Genomic DNA, 22880 nt, shown 5'->3' with positions numbered 1-22880 from the left:
GAGGGCATTTACCTGGTAAGTGGTAACTACGTTTTACCCACTGTGGGGCAGCCGTGTTAGGCTTGCTGGCGGGTTTACCAACTGCAAGCACTTTGCCTGATTGGTAGGTGAGTGCGTGGCAGCGCCCCGTGTGTGTGGCCTATCTAAGGTATGGGTGCTTGCACTCAGGGCAGCGGATGGTGGATTGCAGATTGTCTGCCTGCCATTGTAGGGGCCATTGTTGCTGTTCATTTCCCTATGGGCCGTTAGAAGCCATTTTCCCTGCCTGTTTTTCCATCTGCCATTGTGAGACTCTATTAAACAGGACTGGCCCAACGCTGTCTGGTTCTGCAGTTCCTCTACCGTCTGCCCAAATCCAATGTGGAGCTGCCTGGCCTCGGCCACCAGCATTACACCCTCATTACAAAAGCATGTACTTCTTCTGATATATAGCATGTATAGAAATATACTGATCTATATCAGTATAGAAACTATATACATATATATGTTCATCATTATAGAAAACTTTGGAAGCACAGAAATGAATTTTAAAAACTAATAAATCTGTCTAATCCGACAAGTGAAATAAACACTTAATATTTTGAACTTTTAAAATTGCTTATCTATATTAACAAAATTTTCATTGTTTTGTATTGTATTACAGAATTGTCCTATGCCATTAAATTTTCATAAAATTAGTTTTAATATTTATATATATTCCATTAAATGAATTCATAATTTTTGAAATTACACCCTTCTTCTGAAGTTGTATCAATCTTTGGTATAACGAAGTTGAACAGCACACTTTTCATCTGAAGTATTTTTTTTTTAAATCACAAATAGTATTTTTTATTTGTCTCTATTAAATGTCTGAATTTTAAACAGATTGTTGGAGTGGGGGAATCATATCCATCCGCCCTTTCAATGTTAGCACCTGTCTCATCCCCGGTAGTTTTTCCAGAACTGCGGCCTTCGCCATGAAGCTCCATGAGTTTTCCCAGTTCTGATCTGGGCTTCTTCAGCACTCTGACTTTCCTGACAAAGATGTCATGCAGCAAATAGATCGGCAAGTCTTCTCTACGTCTTTTCCAATGCTGTCAGAATCAATTTACTGACCACTTCTTTCATGTCATTTGTCTGCACCTCTTGGGTCAGGATTTTCATCATCTTCCTCCGGCCAGATTGTTGCATTTTTTTAGTAAAATCAATGCAGAATAGATGAAGCTAATAACCATTAGTAGTCTTGACATCAATATGAGCTTCAATCATGATCTGCCATTTTTTTGACCATGAAGCACATTTTGTCACTGGTAAGATCCATGCCATAGAAATTAGACAGTTTTTGCCCTGAACATCCTTAGTAATTAGCTTGAATTTTTTAAACACAACTTCATTATTCTGCAAATCAGCTAGTCTCACTTCAAAAACATAACCCCTGAGACCATCAGATGTGATTTTAATTCCTGAGTTCTTATAACTAGTGTTTTTTCAATATTTTTTATATTGAAGATAACAGGTCCTTTCACATCATGCCCATCTTTCTTAGAAAATAGATCAACTCAGTTTCTTCTTGGCTCCCTTTATGCCGCCCTTTGTAAGATGCTTGTTCTTGGTCCTGGCTGGTTGGTCAGTGGATAGAACATCAGCCTGGCATGCAGATGTCCTGGGTTAGATCTCTGGTCATGGCACACAGGAGAAGCAACCATCTGCTTCTCTTCCCCTCCCTCTCCTCCTTCTCTTCCTCTTCTTCTCTTACAGCCAGTGGCTTCCAAGCATTGGCCTCAGGCACTGACTGATGAAAGCTTAGTTGGTCCTAGTATCGGCCCCAAACAAGGGTTGCCGGGTGGACCCGGTCAGGGCACATGCAGGAGTCTGTCTCTCTATGTTCTGTCCTCTCACTTAAAAAAAAAAGAAAAGAAAAGAAAAAAAAAAAAGATGCTTGTTCTTACGTATCGCATGGGGCTGCCCAGACAGAGAGCCAAAAGGGTGGAAGTGAACCTCGTGTGAGAACTTAGTCATATCCTGAGATATTAGGGGTTAGGGCAACATATCGATTTGGGGGGAACATAGTTCAGTCTATTACATTATCCCTTATATAATTTTATTGTGAAATACTGACATGCTTGTAGATAAATAAGAAGGCAATATTTACATTCCAGCATCCTACCTTTTGGGTGATAGCCAGCTGCTTTCTGGCCTGAGGTATGAATGATGGAAGCAGTCTGGTATCTCATGAACTGTGCCAGACTTAAACTCGGAGCCCTCAGTTTGTATCCTGGCTCTGCCAGTTCCCAACCATGTGATCTCAGCCACCCCCAGCGTCAGTCTCCTCCTCTCTACAATTGGGATAATAACACCTACCGCAGTAGACAGCTGTGAGACTAGGTGAGATCATTCACCTGGGGGTGTCCAGCATAATGTGTGCGATGAAGTAGATGTCAGAAAATGCCCTGGCAATGGAAAGGTATGTTAGAAATCAGAAGTGTTTCAATTTGGTGATGAAGAAGGGCTCAGGTATTGACCAAGTTCTAAGAGTTACTGAGTTGTTTTCTCTTTTTAAGTTATCAAGGTTTTTTTTTCTTTATTTTTACTAGAAAATTAAATTTAATGGGGTGACATTGATCAATAAGAGTACATAGGTTTTAAGCAAATATTTCTATAGCATTTGAACTGTTGATTGTGTTGTGTGCCCATTACCCAAAGTCAGACCGAGTTTGAAACAGTGTTTTAGTGATCTCACCATTGTTACCTGCCCATAGTGCTACCCCAGCCTCAGATTTATTTCAGACCAGTTACCATGGGTGGTTTACCAAGCTTTTTTCATTTAATGAAAAAAAGTTTGATATGTTGGATTATTTAAATATAAAACACTTATTTATAACCTATAGTTTTAGATTGCATTGAGTGATTTCAATTCTTACCCCCCTAATTCTGGTGGCTTATCGCATTGTGGTGTTGCCTGAGTGCCATTTCCACTGAGAATTATGTCACCTGAGCGTTAAAATATCTCCTTACATAAAATCTCATGATGTCTCAGTGAAATGACAGTGATGACCTCTGTGAAACATGTTACAAGTGGACCTTGAAACGTTATAGGGATATACATTCTCCTTTCAGCATGTGGACAGAGTATGCAGTGATGAGCAAACGGTAGGCCGTGGGAGCCTAGAGGCACTGGCATCTCTGTAGGATCCTTCAGGAATCAGAAGCCCAGAATTAGAGCTCTCACGTCTGGTCTTGTCTAAGCAACAGTCGTGACCAAATCTTCAGCTAATCAGCTTTTCGTTGCCTCTTTCTGAGGATGGTAGAAGTCATGGCCTTTAGTGAATCTGCTTTTCACTCTCTTTGTCCAGGGCAAGGTGTTTCCTTTCTCTGTTTCTCCATCCCACTTTGTTTGGCTCCTCTCCCGCTCCCATCACTATCCTCTCCTCTTCCTCCCTCCGGCCTTATTCCTGGTTTCTGTTTCAACAAGCCTGCAGCCTGCATAGCCTCCCTCCCATCTCTCCTTGGTGCCCTTTCTTACTGTCTCCTGACCCGCTTCCATGTCTGGGTATTCTGCCATGATCTGCTTTTCTGTCTCTCATTCACTTATATTCTCAATCTCTCTCCTCCTTTCCCTTCCCTCTGTCTCCTTTCTCTTGTTGCTGCCTCTTCTGCTTCTCCTTCCAAATCCTCCTCTAGCAGGAACAGAGGTGTGACATCCCTCAGAGATACAGCTAGCCACTGTTTCATCCTGTTACCCTAGGAGGGATAGGATCTTGGATTTGTTGCACCTACTTCTCCAAAAACACTGTGAGTGGATGTAGCATCATTAAGCATCACTGCAGAAAACGCAGGAATCACCTCCTGGGCTCAGCGTAGCCTTTACCCGGGGAGGTGGTTAATTGAATGAGAAGGGAGCTTTGGTTGGAATGGAGTTAGGTTTGATTTGAAAACACTTTTATCCTTGGTGAGTAGCTTTATTACACTTGCAGATTTTATTTTTATTTTAAAAGGTTCACAGTGTTTAAAAAAATCTTTATCCAGTTTAACAAAGACAGTTACACTTGGATTTCATTTAGTAAGTAATAGTGATTGTTTTTATAGTTAGATCTGCATTTACCCATTGACTCAGCTTATTGGTTATTCTGGTCCATCTCTTGAGACTGAGGTTAAGTAACAGTCCATGCAAGAACAGAATAGAGTTGGTAAAAGGATTTTAGGGTCCAGGTTGAAACTAGAGGAGCATTAATCGTGGCATTACTGAAAATTAATGGATATATGTGGTTGAGTTATTATGATCCAACCAACTATTTGATTCATTTGGAGACCACAGTCCTAAAAGAGAAACAGGTCCAGCTTGACCTCCTCTCAGGGAATGTAAGATGGGACACCTTCCCTCCCTTGTCCCTTGTGGCTAAGACTCTGTCTCATTAGCCTCTCTGCAGTCAGCCCCTGATGTCCAACGTGTCTGTCTGTGACATGTGTCATGCAGTCTTCTCAGACGCCCACATGTAACCATGCCTTATAACCTCTCTGCAGAGTCAAGCAGCCACAGTTTCTCTTTATCAGAAAACCCACTGCCTTTAATCAAGATGAAGCACTTACCACACTTTGCAGTTACACGGCAGCAGCTTTTTTATGGGTATCAGTTTTCCTTTCCAGGGTTTTGGAGCCAGAAGACTCACCAGGAAGGTAGATCCAGAAGAGTTCAGGTTTCATGGGCCTGCAAATTGGTAGTTCAGTCATTTGTCTTCTTTCCTTTCCCCGGTTTCTGCTCCAACCTGCCTGCAGCCCACACTGCTGCTTTATTGCCTTCTCTTTCTGTCTGCTGAACTGCCTCCATTCTGGGCATGCTGCCAGGATTTGCAGCTTTCTCTCTTCATCCCATTTCCTGCTACTTCCCTATCTCTCTCTGGCCTACTGAAGGGCAGGCAGAAGCATAAGAACCCTCCGCTGTGTCTGTAGAACTACTTTTTTTTCCTTCTTTTTCCAAATGAGAGGAGGAGAGACAGACTCCTGTATGCGCCCCGATTAGGATCCACCCACAACCCTGTCTGGGGCCAATGCTCTGCCCATCTGGGACCATGCTCACAACCGAGCTCTTTTTAGCGCCTGGAGCAGAGGCTCCATTGAGCCATCCTCAGTGCCTAGGGCCAGTACGCTCGAACCAATCAAGCCATGGCTGCAGAATGGGAAAAGAGAGAGAGAGAGAGAGGAGAAAAGGGGGAGGGGTGGAGTGGAGAAGCAGATGGTTGCTTCTCCTGTGTGCCCTGACCAGGAATTGAACCTAGGACATCCACATGCCAGACTGGCACTCTACCACTGAGCCAACCGGTCGGGGCCTCTGTGAGACTTTTTAAATGAGTTTTGGAGGTTGATAGAAGATAACATTGAATATAAGTAATATAAAAACTCAGTGGATAATAAGAATAGATATAGAGTTGGCCTGCTTGAAAATATAGTGGATGTCATAGGCATTGGCCCTCCACCATCTGTCCCCACCTTCCGTTCTAGCTTTGTCTCATCCTTTTGTTCCCTGTGCAAACTGTACCACAGGCTCCACATTATCGATGAACACTCCATGCCGCTCTGTTGGACCACCTACCCACAGTGCCCTTCTCTTGTCTTATCCATCTCTTGCCTGTCTGTGAGACTGAACCCCTCCCCCTGTCCTGCCTCCTTTGTGATGTTAGTTTCTTCATCACTCCTCTCTTCCTCCTGTCAGTCTAGGTGAGAACTCTGTATTGCATCATGTGGTGCTTGATCACAGCTGTCTCTAATGAGGATGGACACTTCATGTGACCAGGGATAAAATCCTTTCAGTCAGCAGTTATAGCAGCCACAGCTGCAAAAGGGGAACACTCACATGGTGCGTTATCATTTGCAGAGCCCTTTCATCTACGTTCTCCCATCTGGTTTCAAAACTGCACTGCAAGGTTGGTGTTATTGTCCTTATCTCATATATAGACCTACAGAGCCACTGTCCCAAAGTGACTTATTGCAAAGAAGAGCTTTTAACCATGAGTTATTAAAAAGATGATTTTTGAAATAAATTTGGCATTTTTCAATGGGCTATAAATTACCCATAGGTCCTATTTAGAAGTTAAACATTTATATATTTAATATTAATGAAACACTGCCTTGATCAACTCACATGGAGAGAACCTCAGTCACTAAAACAGTGGGAGCTTTTTGGAAAATTTCACAATACAAAGTTAACCATTTAATGAACACGATTCTTATTTTTTAAACTATAATTTAGATATCCAAATTCAAAAAGTATGTGCTTAGACACCCAACATTACGAGTTTGCAATCTGCATTATGTATTTCCTTTAAATAAGTGTTTACATGTATTTTCTTGTCCCTTGGCATTTATAATCCAGGAAGAGTATAACTTTTCATTTAGAACTAATTCTGAAGACTGGATTTAAAAAAAAAATTACTGCCCCAAATGATAATAGCTAACAATTACAGTTTACTATGTATCAGATGCTTTCTATGTACTATTTGTAAAGCCTTCAAGAGTCTTTGTAAAAGGTTATATATTGTCTCCATTTTATAGATGAAAACAAATAGGCTTAGAGAGGTTAACTTTCTTCAGCTGGGTACCCCTGCTAGTAAGGTTTGGATCAGGGATTGAAACTGCATTCTACTATATCAGGTGGCCTCCCTGGATAGAATCTTATTTTAGGGAATGGAACTATTTTAGAAAGAGAGATGTCACTGATAAACTCAGTCCCTTTAAATTATCTCAGATTTCTGTGATGGGGTAGAAGTGGGCTTGAGAAGTCTGTGGCATATTCCAGGATGTAACCTCCTTGAATTGCTTCTGATTTCAGGGGGTGAGAGTGGTGAGAGTAGCACACAGTAACTTCAACAGTTGTCCTTGTGGCAAGCAAGGCTCCACGGTTTCTCTTCCCAAATAATTAGAAAAATAAAACTCCCAGAAATAAAAATGAAGCCTGCTTTTACCCCTTTCCCTCCATTTCTTATTGAATTGATTTTATGCAAAGAATATAATGAGGGAGACAAAAGAGTGCTGTTGAATCTAGTGTCTGGTTTATGGATATTAGTCTTTCTCCCTCCAAACTTTGTGGAGCAGTTGCTGAAAATGAAAGTAGCCATCTCAGATTTATCTTCAAGGACACAGATTATTAGATGAGACAAAACAGACGCTGTAAGACTTAAGCAGTGTTTGTATGTCTTGGTGGTGAAGACCAAGTGCTTTTTCACTCCATTGATCCTCCACCCTGGCCTCACTTTAAGCTCCCAGGGGAACGTGAAAGAAATCCCCATACTCAGTTCCCACGTGGCGAGTCAGTAAGTCCATGGCAGCTGCTTTCTCCCTCCGAGTGGTAGGGTCATAGAAACCATTACTGATGAAGATGCAAAATGACAAGGGTGGGTGAAAGTGCAGAGGGCTCCCTGATTGGTCAGAAGCTAAGAGTAGCAGAGAGAAGCTATAACAGCATAACAAGAAGCTGACCAGCTCCGTCTCATTCATGTATCAGAACTTTTGTACAGTAGGCTTCAATGTTTTTTCCCACATGGCATCCGTTTCCCTTTTGTCTGCTAATAGTATCCCACTTTTCCTACAAGGAGCCACCTCTCACTCTCTATGGTAAGGATCACTGTGGGTTTGGGGGGAGGGTACAAGGGAGAGGTAGAGAAGGGTATGGGGGGATAAATAGCAAAGGATGGAGACTTGACTTGGGGCGGTGAACACACAGTACAGTGTACAGGTGATGTGTTGTGAAATTATGCACCTGAAACCTGTATAATTTTGTTAATCAGTGTCACCCAAAAATATTTCAATAAAAAGGAGGATAAAAAAAGGATGAGGCTGATCTCCTGGAGATCATGTGACCCAGTCATGTGACCCACAACCTGGCTACTGTGATCAAGTTAGAGAGGGGCCCATTTTTCAAGTTATTCTATGAGGAGTGATCCTTACGTCTTTTGCTAGAGCAGCTAGGACACTTTCTTAGTAACTTATCGTTACTAAGGTAGAAGGATATCATTCTGAAGCTGTAATGACCATCCTGACTCCACATGGAGAAGACAGGATCAAAAGATGCAGAGAGATTCCTTATATTATTTAAGCACCTAGACCCAGCCATGCCTATAACCCTGGACTTTTTGCTCATAGGAGCTAATAAATTCCATTTTGCTTATGTCAGTTTAGTTGGATTTCTGTTTCAACATAAAGAATTCTAACTAAGTGGCTCTCCTCAGTGGGGCCAACAGGCCAAACGAGAAAGCAAAATATTGATATTAGGGTGAATAGTCATGGAAAGGACATATCTTTCTTGGATATCTGGGTCTGTGTTAAAGCACACATCCCTTCAAATAGCTACCTCTCTTTGAACAACAACCCCCACAGAATCTCCAGCCCAGATTTATGAGATTTAATTTTTCCTCCTTTGGGTAGTTATGGTTTTAGGGATAGACAGATCCTAGACCTTGTCATTTAGCTCTTGAAGACGTGTTCAATACTTAATATGTTATGATTCTACTTTGGAGAAACATTACCACGTACAGTAGGCATTCACTTTGTGTCATGTATTCATTCACTAAACATTGGTTAAATCAGATCTGTAGACTAGATAGTGTAGGGCAGGGGTCCCCAAACTACGGCCCGCGGGCCACATGCGGCCCCCTGAGGCCATTTATCCGGCCCCCGCCGCACTTCCGGAAGGGGCACCTCTTTCATTGGTGGTCAGTGAGAGGAGCATAGTTCCCATTGAAATACTGGTCAGTTTGTTGATTTAAATTTACTTGTTCTTTATTTTAAATATTGTATTTGTTCCCGTTTTGTTTTTTTACTTTAAAATAAGATATGTGCAGTGTGCATAGGGATTTGTTCATAGTTTTTTTTTTATAGTCTGGCCCTCCAACGGTCTGAAGGACAGTGAACTGGCCCCCTGTGTAAAAAGTTTGGGGACCCCTGGTGTAGGGGGTCCTAAATATCATGTGAAGGAGTGTTTACCTAATTTAATAGATTATGAAAAGCCATGGAAGACCTTTGAACAGAGGAGTGATATGACCCCAGTGTGATTCAGGAAGGGTAACCAAACAGTAGAATGAAGAGCAGCAAGGGATTACAATAACGAAGGTCTGTTGCTGATGGTTGCAACTGATGAATTGATGAGAATGCAAATGGTGACTGGACAGAAAGGGATAAATATGAAAAATACTGTACAAGTAGATCCACAAAGCTTAACATTCTGGTACTGAGAGAATAAAAAGCGGTTCTAGATGATTCCAAAATATGAGTTTTAGTTGTAAATCTATGGCAATGCTTAGTTTCAGTGTCTGCCTTGTGGTACATACTAAGTAAATGTTAGTGTCATTATTAAGATTAGATAGCCTATACTGTACCAATCTTCTACCATCCCTGTATATAGGGATTATAATCAATTCCCTCTCCTTTTAACTTGTATAGCAAGATTGTGGCAGCAATTGGAACAAACACCCTTATTCTCAGCATTTTGGAGGAGCATACTTGAAGTAGCACAGGCCCACAGGGGTGAGTTCAGTGTTCATGGATTTGACACAAACACAAGGTTTCTTTCTCACACCACATGTATTGTCAGTGGCCATTAGACTGAAACATTGCTGGAGGATTGAGTGGAACTATATAGAAGGTGATGTTAGGATACTGACTTGGCTGTTTATATTGTTATCCTGTTGTATTTTATACTCCCAGGACACCTAACAGGCATGCATGAAGTTTACTGTGGGGTAAACATTAAAGAAGATGTGGTATATATATTCAATGAGATAGTACTCAGCCATAAGAAATGATGATATCTTGCCGTTTATGACAACATGGATGGACCTTGAGAACATTATACTGAGTGAAATAAGTAAATTAGAAAAAGCTAAGAGCTATATGATTTCACCCATAGGTGGGATATAAACCTGAGACTCATGGACATAGATAAAAGTGAAGTGATTACCAGAGGAGGGGACAGGGGGAGGGGAGTAAAGAAGGCCAAATATACAGTGATGGAAAGTGATTTGACTTTGGGTGATGGGCACACAATGCAACAGTTCAAATGCTATAGAGATGTTTACCTGAAACCTATGTGGCCTTATTGATCAATGTTACTCCACTAAATTTAATTTCTAAATTAAAAAAAGAATGATTTTAATGTGCATAGTCTAAAATCAGTATTAACTTTATAAAACCTATTTTGAATTAAATGTGATACTGGAGCAAATACCACTGGAAACAAAGGAATAAAACACTCCCTTTGCGTTCTCAATTTTTAGGCAGTCCAAAAAGTTGTAAAGGATAATGATATTGAATAGAGTTGGATGCTGAATTCCCCATTTGGTCCAGGGGGCAGAGGCACAATATAATCAATCATTATGATGATCAAACTCAGATTTAAGCATATGTGCCAAGTCTTATTTGTAAAATACTTTTTTCCTCAAAAAACATAAGGACTCACCACTCTGTCTTGGTAAAAGTACAGGATTTAACTTTTTGTTGAACTAAAGCCTTGAAGAAAGTGGGCTGTGAGTCATATGTGGGCAATTGATTGTATGTATTGTTTTCTTACAACATCAACTAGTCACTTTCCTTCCATATGTCTCATGTGGAATGTTCTGTAGTTCATTGTTTTTCATCAGCCAGTCCATGGACTGGTCTGTCAGAAATGTTGTGCCAGTTCATGAAAGAACTAACCACTTGGATGTTGTATGAAGGTTATAGACCCAACCGACTTCGTCGAATTCGCTTATGCTTACGATGATTTTTGCCTTAGCGGTCCCTGAAGTAATTTTACACTGCTCACAAAAATTAGGGGATATTTTATATAGCTTCATACTCATTCTGAAATATCCCCTAATTTTTGTGAGCAGTATATTTTCAGCAGACTCCAAGTGTAAAAAGGTTGAGTCATACTGATAAAGTAGAGTAGCATCCTACAGATAAAGCCCAAACTTCTGGCAAGCAGATTTAGGAAGAAAGAAGAAACTGGTTTCCATCCAAGGCTGCAGGCTCACGATATAATCAGCAACTCAGTGTATAGAATGACAGGTGTATTTTCATAAACAAGGGATCTGGATCATGTCAAAAATGGAAAGGAGGTCCACAGAAATATTTTTAAAACATGTTAACATACAAGAATATGTATTGCAGTTTATAAGATAGAAAAAGAAAGGGAGTACTCAGATGACTAGTAAAAGGGGATGAGGGAAAAAAATTTTTGTATATTCTTGTACATATATCCATAAAAATGCATATGTAGTCACTTAAAAAAATGCTATACATATATATGAACTGACAAAGAATGATGACCAAGGAATATTAGAAAATATTGGACAACCAAAACAATATGCAGAACAGAAATGTCTGGCTTCACTATATGTGTACTCATGCACCCCCAGATTGGTAACCTCCAGGAGTGGCAACATGAGATTATTTTTATTTTTGTGCTGGACAGTTCCATATTGTTTGAATATCTCACAGTGAACATACACAGATGACCAACATAAAAAACTTCTTTTCTCCCAGTGTTTAAAAAAGAAGTATACCCAGGTGTCCCCAAACTATGGCCCGCGGGCTGCATGTGGCCCCCTGAGGCCATTTATCCGGCCCCCCGCCGCACTCCCAGAAGGGGCACCTCTTTCATTGGTGGTCAGTGAGAGGAGCACTGTATGTGGCAGCCCTCCAACGGTCTGAGGGACAGTGAACTGGCCCCCTGTGTAAAAAGTTTGGGGACCTCTGGAACCATTCTTTATAGACAGAGTAAATACCATTGTGGCCTGATCCATTGATGGGAAAGATGGTGGTGGCCTTGGGCAAGGGTAAGCAGGGGAACAAAGTGACTGGAGTTACCTCATCTGCTGTCTTCAGCATGTGTTCCCTAATGTGCAAACAAAATAATTTTTATTTGTTTACTTTTATATTTTTTAAAACCTTGGAACAGAATGACAGATTCTTTCTGAGAGGTGAAAGCTAGTTCTCATTTCAACACGAAACTCCCTTCTAGTCAGCTAGGTATGTCCTTGAAAAGAGAAGTCAGAGTCCTGAATCAAACTGTTTCTTCAGCTAGCGTTATGACCTCAAATTGAGTCATGTAATCACTAATCTCTCAGTTTCCTCACCTGTTAAAATTGATAGTAATAATCCTTACCATTAAATTCCTGAGTGGGGTGTTGTGAAGTTTAATAAGATCATGGTAAAAAAAAATTAGATTATGTTAGCAAAATGCTTTGAGCTCTTTAGATGAAAGGCTCAATATAAACATAAAGTCTCATTAAGATAATTATACAGTGATTTTTTTTTATAGTTCAAATTTACATCCATGGCTAAATGTTGTGTTGGAGGTCATTTTATGGAAGCAGATAAGGAGATTGGCTTTCAAGATCTGAAAATGAAATCCCAGACACATTTTAAGACAGATATAGTAGAATCATTTGTTTTTAGAAAAGAGTAAGGGACAGTTCTTATAGGACTTAATTTTGAGGGATGATTTTTAAAAAGCGAAAGATAAAAAACATTTAAAGTCCTGTGTTTCATTGAAGACATCATTGAAAAGCAAAGTGATCACTTTTCCTTTCTCGTAGAAGAGGAAGAAAATTAAAAAAAAAAAAAAAAGAAGCTCTTGAAGAATATTGTTGGTGTAAAAAAATTGTCATTTGTATGACTGTAAAGTGGTGAAACCTGTCTGCCCGCAGCGCAAGCAGAAGGTTGACTCATTAACGCTTGGCAGAGGCTTCCCAGTGGCTCTGCACCAGTTGCTCCTTGGATGGAGCGGAGCAGGGGAAGTACATCCTCTGCACGTTCTTTCTTCTCACGCTGTCCTGAGAACCCACCATGTTTGCTGCAGGCTCCCCGCCCTTTGGCACCATGGGTGCATGCTACCACTATAGCCCAAGACACGATCAGTCGGTTCCAGCTCCCACGATTTGGAAGTGCCGACACAGGAGGTCAGTAGCCCCAGAGGAAGGTAAGCTGGAAAGCAGAAGCCCTTGCTCTTGGCTGCAGGTGGGGAAAGAAAGGTTTCTGTTTAGAGAGAAATCTACTCAGATTATAAGAATTGGAATCCCTCTTTATTTAATAAATGCTTTAAATTTTCTAGAGCTTATGGGCTGAACTATGAAAGAAGAATTCTTTTTTTTTTTCTTTTTTCTTTCTTTTTAAAGGAGAGTTCTTGGTGAAGGTCATTGCTGGGCTTGGCACATGACAAGGTAGTGACAAGTTAGCTCAGGTGTCCTCCAGTTGTAACCTGTAGCGCTGCTGATCTCAAGTTTTTAAGAATCATATTATCTGAATATTAATATATTCATTTAATTATATTGGACAAAACTAAGCATTAGTGTGTTTCTTTGTAAAGGAAGGTTTAGAAATAATCTTCAGCTAGAAAGATTATTTTCATTATAAAGACTTTGGAGTATTGTATTTTTATGAAGATTTTATACAGATCTTTAAAAATTGGATGATGCAATAAAAAGCTATATCAGTATCAAGAAATATTTAATCTATATTATTTAGCCAAAGTATATGAAAATACTGCATCTAACCTTTAATATGGACATTGTTTAATTAAGGCTCTTTGCTTTAAGTATCTAAGATGGACATTATTAAAATGTAAGAGGAAGAGATTTTCTTCTTTCCTACAAGATCAGTCAGTCCCTCGTTCCCATTAAACACAGTTTTGTGGTACTGAGGTAAATACTAACTTTATATTCAAATCAGAAAAATGAGCTATGTAAAATAAATGAATTTCAGCCTTGAGGGAGACATTGACATTTTTTTTAATCTTCTATTTGCTGGTGCTTATTGGAAGTCATAAGCTCTAATCTTTTAGACATACTTATTTTGTTCTAATTTTTTAGACATACTTCTTAGAATTCCCTGGAGAATCTTCGTGTTTGGGCAGGGGATCATCAGCGGTTCTAAATAGAGTGTATATTAAACTGTGAGGGAAGTTATTAATAAAACTAATGAGAAAATCCCTTAAGTTATAATTGCTTAGTGGGAACTAGTATTTAAAACAGAAAAAGCTAAAACTTTGTATGGAGGATATTAAGCAATGAGTAAAATGATTTTAAGTTTGCAAGCCGTGTTTTGTAATCTAAAAGCATTTCTTAAAATGACACAAACATGTATTCACATTTGCTCAGAATTCATATGATTCTATCTTATGACAGAATCAGAAAGTTTTAGAAAAAGTCTGTCTGAATTCACAACACATATTTATTTAGATTTGGGAGAACAAAGATTTTCTTTATAGAGTCATGAAGGGGGGAGTATTTTTCTGTAACCTAGACCTGATAATAGGCATTTGAATGCAAATCCAAATTTTATTCCTAGTTCAAACACTAATTTGCTCTGTGGCCCTGAGTATGGTTTTTATTTTTTCCAACTCAGTATTCATTCCCCCCTTATCCAACTTCATGTAGAGAAGTGGTGTGGGGGGGGGGGGTTATAGAAAAAAATTCTGAATTGATTTAAAAAAGTAAACTCTGGATAAGTGAATTTGGGAGAAGAGTTTGGTTGATTATTTTTGAAGTTATGTGGTTCTTTGGCCACATATGTCAAATCCCAAGCAGCATGGGCTAGAGGGATGGGCAAGATAGGTGGGAAGGGGCAGAAGACACAAGTGATTCCACTGGTGACTGCTGCCCCCACCCCAGGATCCTCTTTCAAGGGCTTAGGTGTGGCTGCAGCTTGTTTCTTTCTTCCTCACGTGGCTGGACTTTCTCTGAGAAAATTCAAACCTCTAAATGAACCCCAGAAGACCCTGAGTATGTTTTATAACCATTGTTTGCTTTAGTGGTTCTTCCTTTAAGGAGATTAAGTATGTACTTTCTAGCTCATCAGAATGGTACAAAAATGCTATTTGCAGTATGATTATCTTGTGAAACACATAACAGAAGTTAATGCTGTTTACTTATTGGAACCATTTATTAATGATTCATTTATTAACTTTAATTTCTTATTCTGTATCTAAAAATGTTGATCTCTGAAGTGGACTCAAATTCATTGAGGTGTAAGGAACAAATACTGATCTCAATTTATACTGAGATTTTCCAACAGTAATTGTTAAGGTTAAATAATATATTTTGGGGAAAAGATGTTCAATAGCATATCCTCATTAAATAAGTATACTCCGAAAAAAATGAATACATCTTGTAAATCTCACAGACAGCCCCTGTATTTTCCAGAATGCCAGTAATCAAAAATGCAGTTATGGTTTCTATAACCTCCAGATTTTAAATTATTCTTAAGTAGATGCAGGATTTCTGCATTGTCTTCTTTATGACAGGAAATTACAAATGCTTTTGTTGTTATTGCCAGAATCTGAGGGTGTATAGCTTCCAGCAGTGTCACCTGGATTTGTTTTTTTTTTCTTTTGGAGGGGAGACTGGGGGCTGGAAGTTCTTTGCCAGCACTCAGTAGTTAAAACATTTTCTACTATGTTAATCATCCAGAAACTACTAGTAAAGACATATTGTTACTGGAGAAGACCTGAGTCCCTGCGGTTTCTCCTTCCACAGTTCTTGTCAGGCTCGCAAGAAAGAATTCAGGAGGTAGGGTGCAGTGTTCGAGCAAAGCAAGCAGTTTATTAAGCAAAGCGATACACTTGGCACAAGGCACAAGCAGGAAAACTCAGCTAGTCTGGGAGCCCCACTTACTGAGGTCTTAGGAGTTATATACCTTTAGCTTCAAGGCTTTGCTTCCCTGTTATCAGGACAAATAGACAGGGTTTCAGGATTCCCCTTTGTAACTTCTCTTGTAACTGTTAGGACACTTGGTTATCTTGTTTTGCTGACTCCATCATTCAATGGGTAAGATAACCCCCATTTCTCTTCCTCTTTCCTGCCCTGTCAACTGTCTGTCCTGACTGACATTACTAGTAGTCCCCTTTGACTACTGGAATAGTCTCAAAATTAGATCTTTTAATTTCTCCTTACACTATTTTACACTATACTTTCTCTTCCCTGTTAATATGAGATTATCTTTCATTTCAAATAGAACATTTCTAAACCTTGCTGGGTCATCCCTTAGCTCATCTCAAAGGTGGGTCGTTGACTTTAGTGCCATATTTCATTGGTTACGGTAGTAAAAATAGCAGCAGCAGTAGTATTGATGGGAATAAACGTATGAACCATTTTTTGAGTGCTATATAAAATATTGTAACTATTTCATCTGCTTACTCCTCACAAAACTCTTTGGGGAGGGGGATTTCTATAATCTCCATTTTATAGATGAAGAACCTGTCCAAATGGATAGATAGTAACCTTTCTGAATCCAAGGTCTATACTTTTCTCACTATTTTATATTTTCCATGGGGAAAAAATTCATATTTGGTATCATTTCCTTTTGCAGCTTATATAATTATGTTGGGACTTTATTATGAACTCCCCTCTACTACTGCTTTTATCACAGGCAGTTGTGCTCGGAGAGGTTAGAATGAAGTGCCAAATAATGAACAAAAGCAATTTAATCATGGGAAGTGGGATGCATATCTAAAGTTTTCCAAGTTTTGTCATTGGATGAAACAAGAATTAATATTACCCAAGGATACTTTAAAAAGCTAGAGGGTTTTTCCAACAAGATGTAAAAGAAAGTAGAAAACGAGGCTTCCTAGTCTGCAGGTGAACTCCAGTGTCATAGAATTAATCAAACCAAACACCAGGGACATAGCTAAAATTATGGTTAGAGATCTCATCTTCCTGTGTGTGTGTGTGTGTGTGTGTGTGTGTGTGTCTTTAAAGTGAAGGTCTATAATCTCCATCCACCATGAGAAAACTCATACACAGCTAAGAGCCACCTGAGGAACATTATTATTACATGAGTGTGAAAGACTCTAGCTGAATAGTGATGCAACCATGGGTCTGCTGGCAGAGGGTCACAGGTTACTGTGCTGGGAAATACCTGTAACATGACCAGAAAGAGGAGCCAAGCAGTGACGCAGAAAGAGAACTAAGTGGTAACTAAACACATGGCCAGAAGCAGCACTATGGGAGCTAAGAACAGATTTAGGGATTTGAGAAGCAAAGAAGAGTAAAGAAGATGACGTCTGGAGGAACCAGGTAAGCTGTTCCAGATAATTACTTGATGCAGGTGTTGTCCACAGCTGGATTTCCAGTGCTTAGAGCATTGCAGCTTGTGGGAAAACCATTTGTATTTAAAAGGCAGGGGCGAGGTGGTTAAGTGGGCTGACAAGACATCAGGTCTCATCTAATCAAAATATTTTTGTAACTTGAGGAGGAAACTCAGTTTCCTTAGCAAGCCTGTACACAAGGGCCTTAGCCACCTGGTCCTCACCTATCTCTTCCATAAGCAGCCCACGTTCCAGTTCTAGTGAAACACATGCCATCTGCTGAGCATACACATTCTTTTACATGTATGTGTACCTTCTGATTGGCCAAGTTGATTCTTATTCTTCAAGTCACAAGCATGATTTCTCCTGAGAAGTATCCCATTCCTGAACCCTCGGCCCCACTCTCCTTGGACTGCCTTAAGTAGCTCTGCTCTTTATTTCCTTAGCATTCTCCTTGTAACACTTACATTCCAAGAGATTATGTTCTTCTTCATTTTCCCTGTGGGTTGCTGGACTCCTTGAAGGCAAGGACTTATCTTCGTTATCTTTGTATTTCATGATTCAGTGTCTGGCATAGTAGGTGCTTAATCAGTATTTTGACTGACTGGATAAATTAAGTTTTGATGACCATGTAAATATTACTTGTTAAATCAATATACACTGATCATGCATTGAATTAGAGCTGAGCATAGGTCACTTACCTTCTAAGGTATGTTCGGGAACCAGACCCCTGAACTTTTCAATGGCTGGTTGAATAGTAACTGTATAAATGTTTGCATCGTTTCAGTCAAACATGATAGGCAATGAACAGGAGGGGAAAAAAAAGAGATGATTTCCAAAGTCAAACATCTGACACTGATCAGTGAAAGTAGGATTGTTTTCCTTCTTTTAATTATACTACTTTATGGGCATTTGGGCTGTGCATTTATTCAGGTGATGAGAAATACAGGCCTTATAGTTTGGGTGAGACATTGCAGCAGCCATTACTCTTTATTTACTGACTGTCTTCAAGAAAGGAGCATTGTTGGTCATGTGGCAGGGGAAGGAAATCCTAAGTGCTTCAGTCATGAGGCAGGGAGAGACTCGTGTTTGGGTGGTGTTCTGGTGGTATGCACAAACAAGCAGTTGGCTGATTCACGTGGTTGAAGCAACAATGACTTGTTCCAGGAAAGGAACAGATGTGACAGAAACAGATGTCTGGGAATCCAATGACTACACGTTACATAGTAAACACTTCTCTGAGAATTTCTTGAAAAATATTCAGATATTGATGACTTCTTTATATTTATGTTTTGGTCTAAATTGTGAAGAAGTGCCCTGGCCAGTTGGCTCAGCAGTAGAACATTGGCCCTGCCTGGGTTTGATTTCTGGTCAGGGCACACAGAAGTGACCATCTGCTTCTCCACCCCTCCCTCTCCAACTTCTTTCTCTCTCTCTCTTCTCCTCCCATAGCCATAGCTTGAATGGTTTGAGCAAGGTGGCCCCAAGCACTGAGGATGGTTCCTTGGCTTTTCTCAGGCACTAAAATAGCTCAGTTGCTGAGCAACAGAGCAGTGGCCCCAGATAGGAAGAACATTACCCTGTAGGGATTTGCTGGGTGGATCCCAATTGGGGCACATGCGGTATTCTGCCTGTCTGCCTTCCTGTCTCTAACTTAATAAAAAATAAATAATGAATAAATACATAAATTGTGAGGAAGTGAGAGGCCAATTATTTCATCTTACATCTTTGGCCTGAAGTTAGCCTATTATGGCACTTTCCTTAGAGTCCTGGACTGCTTGATTCTTCCGTTTTGGACAAGCAGGAACTCCCAGGAGTCTTACCCTGCAGGCTGGGACTGGGCAGAGGCTGAGGACCCCCTGTCCACACTTGTGGAGCATTGAGACAAAGAGCAGGCACCAGCAGAAGTGCCCTGGGACCTCTGAGTCAGAGCAGGTTCAGAGGGAAAACGAGTTGAGTTTCTGAACAAAACTATCCAAAGAGCAGGAAAGCAGGGAAAAGGTAGAAAACCAGCTTAGGAACCCATACACAGAGAGTGAGTAGGACTTGGGTGTGTCTGGTGAGAAAGGGTGGGGGGATTGCTGGGCCTGGAGCAATTCCTGAGCTAAGGAGTTGGCAGATGGCTGTTTATCTTGTTTCCCACACTTGTAGGTAAAAACATAATGAGAATAATTAAAGGGACAGTTGGAGCAGTTCAGTCAGGGCTTCATTTTGAAGGAAGGCTCTGCTTCAAAGTACCTGGAGGACCTGAACTATAAGGTGATGATCTGGAAGGAATCAGAGCTGGAGAAACTGATGTAGCCCTAGAGGTGGCTCGGAGATGGACCACCAGAAACCCAATAAGCAACATGCAGTGCTCGAACTCATATGGTATATCTGTGTTTGATAGTGGCTGGCAGTATTATCCCAGGGGCTCTTGTCTACGAGGGAGAGGGTAGTAACAGAGGTGGGGAGTAGTATGTTTAAAATGGGATGTGGTGGGGGCTGTGGAGGAAGGTGCCTGAGTGTACGACCCAGGGTAATGTTTCTCTGGGAACCCAGTGATGACTGGAAGTGGAGGTTGGGGAACAGGGCTGTGCTTCATGGAGGAAAAACTGTCATTGGGGAAAGTAGGCTTTATAATTGTTTCCTCTGTGTTCCCAGCTATGTTTCTTAAAGAAATCATACAAGGCAACAAAAATTATATATAGAATGAAATCCACTGAAATATTGGTGATAGTCATTCCTGAATGTGGAGTATATGGCTGACTGTTTTTTCTACTCATAGGTATTTCCTAAATTTTCAGCATAAGCAAATTCTACTTTAATAATGGAGAATAAAACAATTAACTTTTTGTGTGTGACAGAGACAGAGAGAGACAGAAAGAGGAACAGATAGGGACAGACAGGAAGGGAGAGAGATGAGAAGCATCAATTCTTTGTTGCGGCACCTTAGTTTAAAACAATTAATTTTTAAAAGGGTAGATAGAAAGGATCTTAAATTTCAACAGCTTTACAGTTTTGCTTCATTTTTATTAACTACTATTTGAAAAGATAAGATGCTTAGATAGTTCAAAACAATAGATGACTCAAAGTTTGTAGTGGACCTAAGTCATGAATGCATGGGAATACTCATTCTGTTTAATTCCTATGTGGAAGTTGATTGAATTCATATCAAGGAGCCAATTGACCTTTGGGGAAGAATATCTCAGAAAATGAGTTATTCATTGACAAGTGATCACACAGTGCACAGGTCAAGCATTGGGAGTGGGGTATCCAGACTACACTAACAAATGTAGACATTGGAAAAAATTTATTTACAGTTTAGGTACATGTGCATTGAGGTTGTTAAATATTCTTATTGTACTTTGCCTGTAAGAATTTTGTTTTCTTGTTCCTTGCAAAATATATACATCCTGTCTGTTGTCAACATGCATAATAGCAAAGGTTCTGGTAAGCATCCTTCTACCTTCAGCTACTTCTTCGTCTACCCACACTACGGAGGGCAGCTGTAATATGAAGGCTAGATCTTTCTGACGTGTCAGTACAGTAGTGATTGCCCTAGAGGTTGGCATACCTCTCTCTGCTCTGAATGTTCATTTTTTATCATCTCCGCACATCACTTCACAGCAAACCACATTCACAGTATCTGTGTGCACACTCCCATTATGTAAGTATTATTTATTCTGCTATTAACTTAACTTTCAGTTGTGAGCCCTGAGGGAACGAGGACCATATCTTGCACTTCTACTGATTGAGCAGCAATGACTGTTACCATGCACTTGAAAAATACTAGATAATGCATCCAGAGATACAGTTAACATATGTGCCAGGCACTTAAAGAGCTGGACTCCACCTTTTCACCTCTAATGTCATCAAAGTGACTTTTGTCATAGATTTAAAATTAGACACTGGTGCCGGGAATTCTTCCCCACATTTACTGAATGCTCCTTCATTAGATATCTCAAGGGAACCTTTTAATTTTATTAGATTGCTGAGCTTACTACTGGTTTAATGGAGCAATAACAATTTTAATGTTTTTAATTAAGAAATTTATATAAAAAACTACTAGAAAAGAGAAACAAAAAGACAACAGTAAAAGTATTCTCTAATCCAGCTACCTCAACTCTTTTTATGGAGATAGGTTTTTTTATATGACATCAGTCATTTATTTTATATGTTATATATTTTCATATGTATACATGATTATCTCAAAATTTTTATATTTCAATACAATCTTATTAATCATAGTTTATAATTTTAATAGATTATAATATTTTAGCATGTAGATGAACTATAATACTTAATCCATTGTTAGACATTTAAATTCTTTCCAAGTTGAAAATATTAGAAAATACTGTGGTTAACATCATTATTCACATAGCTTTTTGTTTCCATTAAATGATTTCTTTTAAGTAAATTTGGGCCCCGGCTGGTGGCCCCAGTGGATAGAGCGTTGGCCTGCATATGGCTGTCCTGGGTTCGATTCCAGGTTAGGGCACACAGGAGAAGTGACCATCTGCCTCTTTCCCCCTCCTTCTCCCCTGCTCTTCCCTGCTCTCCTCTGCTCTCTCTCTTCCCCTCCCGCAGCCAGGTGGCTCAATTGGTTTGAGTGTGGCCCTGGGTGCTGAGGATAGCTCAGTTTGCATGAGCTTGTCAGCTTCAAGTGCTTAAAAGAGCAGGGTACTTGAGCAAGCCTCGACCCCAGATGGGGTTGCCAATGGATCTTGGTCAGGGTGCATGTGGGAGTCTGCCTCTCATAAAAAAATAATAATAAAGCAAATTTATATAAATATAAATAGTGAAAAGATACAAATATTTTGTTAGTGTTATAGGTCTTTCCAAAAAATTACACTAACATATAATACTACCAATTTATATAAAATGGTTACTCACAGGGCCTTTTCTGAAAACCAACTTTATTGAGATATAATATACATGCCATACAATGTACCTATTTAAAATGTACAATTCAGTGGCTTTTAGTGTGTTCAGAGATATAGATACAACTATCACTACAATCAATTTTAGAACATTAAATCACCTCCTCTAAAAACCCTATACTCATTAGCAATCACTCGCCATTTCTCCACAATCCCCTCCAGTGCTAGGTAGCTACTAATTTTACTTTCTGCCTCCACAGATTTGCCTGTTCTAGACATTTTATGTCAATGAAATAATTCAATATGTAGTCTTTTGTAACTGGCCTCTTTGACTTAGCATAATATTTTTAATATTTTTTCTTCTTATTGCCAAATTTCATTATATAGATATATAACTCATTTTATTTATTCATAAGTAGATGGACATTTGGGTTGTTTATACCTTTTGGCTTATTAATAGTGCTACTATGAACATTCATATACAAGTTTTTGTGTGGTTATATGTTTTCATTTCTCTTAGGTAATTATACTCTCTAGGCATAGACTTGCCAGGTCATAATGTAATTCCGTATTTATCCTTTTGAGAAAAGTCCAGATTGTTTTCCAAAGCCACTACACCATTTTATATTCCCACCAGCAATGTATAAGAATTCCAGTTTCTCCACATTCTTTCCAACACTTGTTATTACAATATTTGTCTTTTTTATTATAGCCATCCTGGTGGGTGTGAAGTAGTTTTTCACTGTGGTTTCAATTTGCATTTCAGAGGGCCTTTAAATATTTGATATAAAATTATAACAAATTTTTATATTTTAAATAGCCTTGGTAGGGTTGAAAGTATGTAACAAAGCACATTAAAATATGTATACTTTCTAGAGAGCATATGCAAAGCATCATGGAAAACACAACAGAAATGAAATAGTTCATAGAATGGGAGGGAAATATGCCATTAGAAATAAATATAGGGTAAGAAATGGCAAACCACA

General features: G+C 39.5%; 1 protein-coding gene and 1 pseudogene across 3 annotated transcripts in view; one reads left to right on the top strand and one right to left on the bottom strand.

Annotated features, from left to right (window-relative positions):
* The window catches only part of FMN1 (formin 1), a 447836-nt gene that overhangs the window by 75808 nt on the left and 349148 nt on the right, over positions 1–22880 (top strand). The window lies entirely within an intron of this gene.
* Positions 857–12830, bottom strand: LOC136375927 (small ribosomal subunit protein eS1 pseudogene; annotated as a pseudogene).

Source organism: Saccopteryx leptura, chromosome 6 (genome assembly GCF_036850995.1).
Source record: "Saccopteryx leptura isolate mSacLep1 chromosome 6, mSacLep1_pri_phased_curated, whole genome shotgun sequence".
NCBI classification, from domain to species: domain Eukaryota; kingdom Metazoa; phylum Chordata; class Mammalia; order Chiroptera; family Emballonuridae; genus Saccopteryx; species Saccopteryx leptura.
The sequence above is the reverse complement of the archived record's forward strand: the minus strand, read 5'-3'. Positions and strand labels throughout refer to the sequence as shown.